The sequence below is a fragment of the Artemia sp. Qi Xiang Cuo genome, chromosome 16 (assembly GCF_049724085.1).
Source record: "Artemia sp. Qi Xiang Cuo chromosome 16, ASM4972408v1, whole genome shotgun sequence".
NCBI lineage: Eukaryota > Metazoa > Arthropoda > Branchiopoda > Anostraca > Artemiidae > Artemia > Artemia sp. Qi Xiang Cuo.
The window spans coordinates 46,665,225-46,674,341 of NC_142809.1; positions in this window are offsets into that span (position 1 = coordinate 46,665,225).

The window sequence follows — 9,117 nt, forward strand, 5'->3', positions numbered from 1 at the left end:
AAACCAATAACAGACCCCTAGAACAAAACAGTAACGAGACAACCACTTTTGATAGATAAACTGAATTATATGAAGACAATTACAAGGTCTCTTACGAAAACCATATGTTAATTAAACGGCAAGAGAAACATCAAACTGCCGGTATTAATACTTATCTGACTACTGGTTTTTTGTCCAAAAAAGTACAAGATTTTCAAAATGATTTACCAAGTGTAAGTCAAACAATACTTGGCACCTCACGTCATACTCCAGTGATTGATAATTAAGGGGACTTTGAAAATTATAAGCTGAAAATGAAGTTCAAGGAGTGCAGGGAAATTAAACAGTGCTTGGAAATTAAAGAGTGCAAGGACACGGTAACTGTGGACTACCAAGAGAATATGGTGGAATGTTTTTGACTGGAAGTAGAAAATGAGTTCCAGATTAATGACGCCTGTGATGAAAACAATAAAAGAAACCCAGAACAAAAAAGTAACGTTAACAAAACGGTATACATAGCCAATGAATTATGTGAAGACAAATTCCAGGGCTCACAGATTTATAGTACACAGCCTGAGAAAAATAAATCGGCTTTTAATAAGCCTTCTCTGAATGTTTGTTTTTTGTCCAAAAAATCACAAGATTTTCAAAATGATCGACCAAGTATAATTAAAACAATACATGACACCTCATTTTCTTTTCAAGTTGACCCACTTATTTAAAAAATCATGAAATCAACACTTAGATCTAATAATGCTTCCAAAATCTTAACAACCGCTCCCGAAACTCATATATCAAAGTTTAGACTCTGCAAGAACAAAGTTCCAGCTTATCCTACTGCAGAGAGTATTTTTTTAGTACAGTTATATAGTTGTGAAAACTTACAATACGTCAAAGCTGATGGTGACAAATATATCCGACATAGTTGTGGACACTCAGTATCTGTACCCTCTGTTCATCCAACCTTCAGAAAGCGAGTTACTAAAAGGAGGATTGAAGGCACGATAGTTGATTTGAAGAGAAATATCTTTCGATATGAGCAATATGCATTGAACTGTCCCTTTGAGCACTACCTATATACGGTGATTCATTATGTTGGTACTTTTGACATAAAATTCAATTGTGACCCCCCATGGAAACCATAAAAAGAAAGAAGGAATAAAAGCTATCCCTTTTGTTCCTTTTGAGAAATCTGTAGTAATAAGAGCCAAAAATGTAGCACAAACCACAACAATGACGCCCCGAGAACATTTCCATAACGAGTTTAGCAAGACAGTGAAAAACTTCCAGAAAACGCTTGGAAAAACCAATAAAGCTAATACAGACATGCTAAACAGCGAAACAGAAGAACTAAATAACTTCTTCCAAAATCCACTTGGAAACACAAAGAGGGCTAACACTGACAAGCTAAACCACTTGAGAGCACAACTAAACATCCTAAATCTTAAAGTTTCAAACGAAAAACTTCCAAATACTCATGGAAACACCAACAGCGCTAAAACAGACAAGGTAAACCTAGAAACAATGAATCTAAACACAATACCTCACAATTTAACAACAAACATATGCCAAAAATTTTTCTCTAAATAAACTATAAATACGGACATACAAAAACCGAAGATGATAAAATATCAAAACACCCAGTAAATATTAAAACGAAAAACTACACAACAACAATTTTTAAACACAAAAAAGCTCAAAACGACGAGAAACACAGATAAGAAGAAATGTAAGCTACTACGTCAACACGTTAAATTTAAACACAAACCCTGATTGAATGGAACTAACGAATGCTCTATATAATAACGGCAAATCAGTCCTCAACATTAAATGTCATATGAAACCCCGCAAATCTTTCTCAAAATTCTTGCCAAGAAACTTTACTGATAGAACTGGGTTCGTGGCCAGTTATCCATTGTTTATCTTGTTAAAAACAGTAATTTAGATTTTTTTGTTAAACTTACTTTCGTCTAACGGTCTATAACTCTTATTTAATGTAAAAACTGTGATTATAGAAGTATATCCAGACTGTGACATAAACATATAAGACCACGCTTAATAGATGATGACGGGTACCAGATGTTGCCACTAGAAAGGTACATTGTGCCCTGCTAGCGTATTTTGTCACAAATCATCAGAAGAAACGCTATTGGGAATTTTCTTTAAGTTTAAACGATCCAGTGTATAATTCTTTAAGTTTAAGTCTAGTTTATATGGTTCTTTTGGTGGAAAATGTCTGAAAATGCCTTAGGAATGCTAGTTTGTGCCAGAAAGGTGTCGTTTGCCAACCATTGAGTGACACGGTGGCGTGATTTGCCTTGGACTATCACGTTCTACCAAGGAAATGGTATGTTCCCACTGTTCAAATAATAATACATATTGGGTTTCTAGTGGTAAGCCAAAACTGCCACCGGATATTGGTACAAAAATGGGGCCACATTACTCACTAGACGGCAAGCTTCTCTGGTGACAAATATTGTAATGAAATGCTTGCGCTTACCCCTACTGTCCCGTAAACATAGAGTATTTTAGTACCTTTTGTACGGTATACCCTGCTCCAGGGTATTGTAACGTGATTGAATGGTCAAACGGTTAAACTCTATACCAAGAATGCATCCACACTGAGTCACCACTAAAACCTCTAGCTATCTCATCAGAGGGTAAACGGACCCCCTGTCTATGTAGTAAATGACGGTATGTCTCACAAATATTTTCCTACTGCAAATAATATTTTCTCAGCCCTTCTTTAGGCTGCTAGACTACACCTAGGATAAAAAGTACAATATTGTGAATCAACTTACTTCAAATGAATCAAGCCAACTTACTTCCAATGAATCAGCTTTATGCCCTTTCTTTCAACTCTCGACAATACGGACCAACCTTGTTATCAGAAAGTAACTTTAGCTATGATGGGTCACCCGTAACTGCGAAATTAAAGAATTTTGGTTTTAAAACAATCCGCATTTAAATATATTAAATTAGTTGAATAATATAATAAGATAATATTTACAATGTACACAGGGTTTACATGGCAAATTCCTTGGATCTCTATAAATGACACAAGGGCAGAAATTTATCTGGAGAAAAAAACCCGAACCAAAGTCTCCAAACTCGAGGTATTGAAACGTCAGAATACACTTAAGTGTTAGTGACGGGTTTAAAATAACCCTTTCTCACATATATAATATTGATTTCAGTGCCATATGAATAATGTGTTTTAATAATGTTTTTAAATTATTTATTAATAAAACTTTAATGTACAATAAAAAGTTTTTGTCCTTTAGATTCCTTGTTCAAGGATGAATTTTTAATATATTTCACTAATGCTATTTAGCGATAATCCAAGTTCATACTTTTTAAGAAGAGCAGCCGGGCCCTTGCTAAGAAGAAACTGGATTCATATATCCCAGCCCCATCCTTCACAACTTGAAGTAATGTCAGAAGTGTAGTTCCCAAGGAGTAGTAATCTAGGTCCCAATGAAGCATTAGAAAAAGGGACTAGAATGGAGGTACGAACTGTCCAATATGGGATCACCTCTGCTTCTAAGCAAAGTGCTTTGCCTCTTTGTCATAACATCAAAACGTCACTGCTCCCATCCGTATGAACCATGCACTCCAAAGCAAACGGGTCCATTCTATAATGCAGTGATAAATCCAATTTACACAACCAGCACTCCAGACTAGCCTTGAACACCGGTCTGAAACTCCTATCATCAGACCTCATCAAACAAGCCACGAGAGAATTGTAAAACCCATCAAAAAGATGAATTTAAGAGTGATTTAGACCACACTTCGACCACCTCTCTATAGACAGCTTAATCGAGAAGAAGCAATATGTACTATTACCTTCTTAGCCCGAATGTGATCTCCCATTGCAAGTGTTAATGCTACCTCATGTGCTTTGCTTTGCTTATTGTGTGTTTTATATTATAGGTGCTTGGGTCATAATAAAAGATTGAAATCAACTGCTAAAGCTACTAAATTTGTTTTCATATAATTGATTCCAACTTCACCATGAGTTGAAGTAATATCGCTTTTTTTCTCCTCCTCCTCACTCTCCTCCCTCTCTTCTCAATTTTTCTTTTTGCATGGTTATCAAGAGCTTTTTAGTTTGTAGTTTCTAGGTGCTTTTCTAATCGACAGTTTGTATTTATTGGCTATTTATTTTTCAGTTTGTCTTTATTCGTTGTAGACTATACTTTATTATGAAATTATTCGCTGTATTATGAGACTATTCAAATATTCTGGGAAGTGAGCGAGGTGAGATGAATATTACAGAGCATGTAGGGAACAAACAAACTGCATTAGGAACAAACAAAATTTTTTACTTTAGAAATATATTTTATTCGCATATTATAGTATTTTTATTCCAGAAATCAAGATGATTTTACAATTATTATCATATATTTTTTTTCAAACTGAAAGGGAACTGAAATAATAAATAAAAACTATGAAAAAGAATCAAAGAATCGAACTTTTGTTAAGTTTCAATATTTATTAGTAAATGAATAGTATTTTTTATCCACGAATATAACATTTGATTTTAGCATATTATTGAAGATTATCTTTAAAATATTGCCAAATTTTGTTATCTTCCACTTTTTTCCAATTGTAGTTCAGAAAGTTTAATACAATGTTCTCAGTAATTATGATTGTCTGATTCTCCATTTGTCTTCTTTTTTATTCAAAGCGGTCATGAGCTGAAAATTAACGACAGTAATGAGCAAAACAGAAACCGACTAAACAAATTTTGTTTATATTTAATTCAAAAGGAATGCCTAAGTTGAAATTCAAAGGGTCATTATTTTTCTTTTCCTTCCTTACACTTTGATTACAGTTTTATCGCTTACAGTTTCATTGGTAGTTGCGGTGGTGGGCCTTCCCTTGTACTTTTGATTTTAGTTAAATGTATAACTATGTAATGGTTATTTTTTAAAATAATACGTATATACTTCACAAAATAAAAACAAAATCAAAAGTACTATCAGTGTCACCTCAACGTGGCGGGGAAGTGATAACAGAGTGATCTTACCTATAAATTTTATACCAAGAAAATAATAATAAAAGTATGGCTTAATTTGAACTATAATCATTCTCAAAAAAAAACATTTTTTTTCTATGTTATTGCCAAATGGGGTTTCACTAGTTAACAAATTTTTACTTTTATTTATATCTGACACCACTCCGGCTAAGCAAACTGAATCTCTTCATTATTAAATCTTCTGCCTAGTTTTTCCAAAGTACTTTAAAGGTAATAGACAGTAACAAAAAGTTCTATACTCCATTGAAGATTATTTAGTTGTCGGTAAAAATGAAATGCTGGATTATTTAGTTGTCAGTAAAGTTTAGCCCATTTTCTCATATCACCCCAACAAAACCCAAGTAGCACTAGTGGGCGAAGTTAGGGTCTTTCCTTCTCTGTTCAAAAAATGTTAGCACGAATCACATACTTTTTTAAAAAAAATACTACTAACCATGACCATAGCTATAAGATACCTCTAGGTCCAGTTGCAACCGACACAAGCGCCATACATATTTTCTAGAACGCAGTTCTTACTGACAGTTTGCAAAAAACCAAAAATGAAATGCTGGATTATTTAGTTGTCGGTAAATTTTAGCCCATTTTCTCAGATCAACCGAACAAAACCCAGGTAGCATGAGTAGGCCTAGGAAGGGTCTTTCCTGCTCTGTGAAAAAATTGTTTGCACGCATCACATAATTTTTCAAACACAATAATAATACCGAAGAACAGAGCAATAAGATACCTCTTGGTCAAATTGCAACCGACCCAAGTACCATAAATATTCTTTAGGACACAGTTCTCCAATGACAGTTTGCAAAAAACCACAAATGATAGGCTGGATTATTTAGTTGTCGGTAAATTTTAGCCAATGTTCTCATATCACCCCAACAACACCCAGGTAATACTAGTGGTAGCTGGATTATTAGGTAGCACTTAATGCCAAATAGCATTATTTTATCGTATCAAAAAATTATAAGGAAACTGACCTTATTAATTTTCATGAACTTGTTGCTGTTCGAGAAAGGGAAGAGCAACTAGCTGCTTTGCATTCAAAGATGTCAAATTTGAAGCAAAATTTGAAGACAAATTTGGCTTGTCAGGAGTGTCAAAATGTTGACGTTTGGCCAAGAAATGGCCTTTCAAATGAATTTTAAAAAGTATTCCACTTTCGATAAGGGCAAGTCCACCTTTTTTATACTCTAAAACAGCTTTGTCACGAAGTTGATTATATCACGCCTAATTTTGTTTGGCATTAATGGTATATGAACCGTCTTCTGAACTTATAGGATCACTGTTTCCATTTGGTCATCCTTGGGAAAGAAATTAAAGAAACAAAGTAACACGCATTCGAGATCTTTCTTGTGGTAAAAATGTTAAATTCCGTATTATGGTGTATAGGGACTTGAAACTTATAAAATAGGGTTGTCAAATATGCTTAATATGATGGTTTAATTTTCCTTGCAAATTCCCTTTGCAGTTAGTGATTTTTGAATAATAATATTTTTTTTTTGCTTCACATAAGAATTTTGTATATAGTTTTTGTAAGTTTTATAATTAGTTAGGTCAATAACGCTACTGGTTTGGCAAGCTAACTTATATAGGTCATTTTTAAAATATGAAGAGATTATCAGGCTATTGGACATCCAGGGGTGTATATAGGTAGTTTTTCGGTTTGATTTACAGACTGGAAAGGTTGAACTGATAAGATCACTCAGTCCCTGTGTAAAACCATTTGTGGCTGAATTAACATCCTGACAACCCAAAACCTTTGATCAGTCAAATTATTTCAAACGATCCGTGACCCGGTTCATATTCACAATATTATATATTCTATTAGACGGAGGGATATTAGTTCTAGGGTGTTTAATAGTTGGTTGGAAGGGTAGGGAGAGATAGATTAGAAAGTGGTCTGACACGTCAGAGAATATTATTTTGGAGGACAGGTGGTTTCCCAAGGAAGTGGCTACAAAAATGTTATCAATTACAGTAATGGTAGACCTCATAGGATCAACTCTAGTAGGAAAAAGCATTGTCGGAAGAAGACCACTTGAGGTAAATGTTTCAAAGAAAGTATCACAATCATTATTACTGCTAACATTTAGTAAATTACAATTGAAGTCCCCAAAAACTATTGCCTTCTTTCGTGGTAAATTAATAAAACTAGAAAAGTCATCAAAAAGATTACAAAAGAACGGTGTCGGAAATGAGGGTGGCTTATAAAACAATGAAAAAATAAAAGAATTGTCGTCAACACTTATATCAACAATTATTGAATAAATGCATCTATTATTTATAGGTTGCGAGAATAAGGATTCACAGTGTAATAGCCTGGTGAATTTTAGAATTGACCGGATGTAAAGAGAAATGCCAAAAGAGGACTTGGTTAATTTTCTTTCGATATGAATAGCTTGAAAGCCAGGGAGGGAAAATTCATTAGTATCATCAATTTCTAAAAGCCACGTGTCTGTTATTCCAATTACTTCGAAAGGGCAGTGACAGTTAATTAAAATTAAATCTTTAAAATTAGTCCACTTATGTCTTATGCTTTTGATGCTAAAGCAGATGATATTAAGTTTTGTCTCTTCCATTAACTTTGGTTTTACATTTTATACAAAATCTAGTGTCGAGATATTGACAGTTAAAACGGCTTAAGGGGCTCTCAGGGCTAGCTAAGGCGTTGTTGCGCAAATTATTTTGGTCATCATAATAGTTAAAAACAATATTATTGCACAATGATAATTTTGTGAGAAACGTAAAATCTTACATAGTATACATTTAAATATCCATTGTGGTCGAAGTTTCATCATTTGCTTGATTTGAATACTGAAATTCTACTTCAGCCGACGAATTATCATTGGTGGTAATTTTGGACTGGGATGGATAGTTTGCCATTTTTTTCTTAGATTTCTTGCCTTTGACTAGGGCAATGGCGTCGATTTGATTAGCAGTTGAGTAAACAGGCTTAACTAGCTTTGATGTGGAATCTTTGTTCTTTTTGATGGAAGATAATTGAGTTATTGCTGTTTGCAAGATGTCATCACCTCTGATTTTGGTGATAGCTTTCTTCTTGAGAATATTTTTGGTTTCTCCTGGTTCATTACTAACCTCAATTAAGTTACTGAATGTGAGATAAGTTGCAAATCTTTGCCATTCTTGGCAAAGACCTAGGATTGGCTGGAAGAATTAATTTACCACTCCGTACCCCATGTCGCATTCACGCGTCTAGCGGAGCGGGCTGGGAGAAAGAGTCTTTTTAAATCAGTTCTTATACAGCGTGAAGTGAATACAGTAAGACCTTTTTTTAAACTATGTACTCTTTTAACTTTTCAGCCTAGGTTGAGTCTAAAGAGATTGTTAGAAATCTTATCGGTAAACCTTGGCTTTTTAAAGTGGCCCTGGACCATCCGATCACGCTAGTATGTACAGAACCGCTGGAGTAACCACGGAAATCCCACTATTTTGGGCCGACGAGGGATCTCCCCCTCCAGTAAGTGGCATAGCAACCCCTTTGGGGCATTTTTTGCCTTTAAAAGTGGTGACCCCCGTATGTTAATCTTCCAATACCAGGGGACAACTTTTTCCTAAGTCCTAAATATAGAAAATCCTTCACATTTCCAGCTCAATGAGTTGATGTCATCTTAACTTTATACTATCAATTCTAAGGGAAAAAACCATGTAAATCTTATTTTTGTTTGTTTTCAGGCTTAGTCCTATCTTTGTTCGTTTTTTTACCGTGTCAGGATTATATTTTAATAAGTAATATATTCTAAGGAGCTTACTTTAAGCATTATTTATCCAGTTCTTTTCTCCATAATTAACTACAGCAATGAAACAATAGATCCCGTGATGCTTTCAAAAGCATGTGTTCACTTAATGAACTTTTTGTAATAAGCAGATTCAATTAATGTTACCACATTAAGAGTTATTTATTAACATTTAAAAATGCGTATGTTTTATCTTCTGTAAATTTTGACTATAATAAATACATATCAACTTTATAATATTGCTGTTTCTTCGCTCCAATTTCTTTACTGTTTAAGTTCGACTGTTTTATTACTCTTTAAGCTTCAATTTCTTTGTAAATAAATGAATTATAACGTACCAAGAGGTAGTTG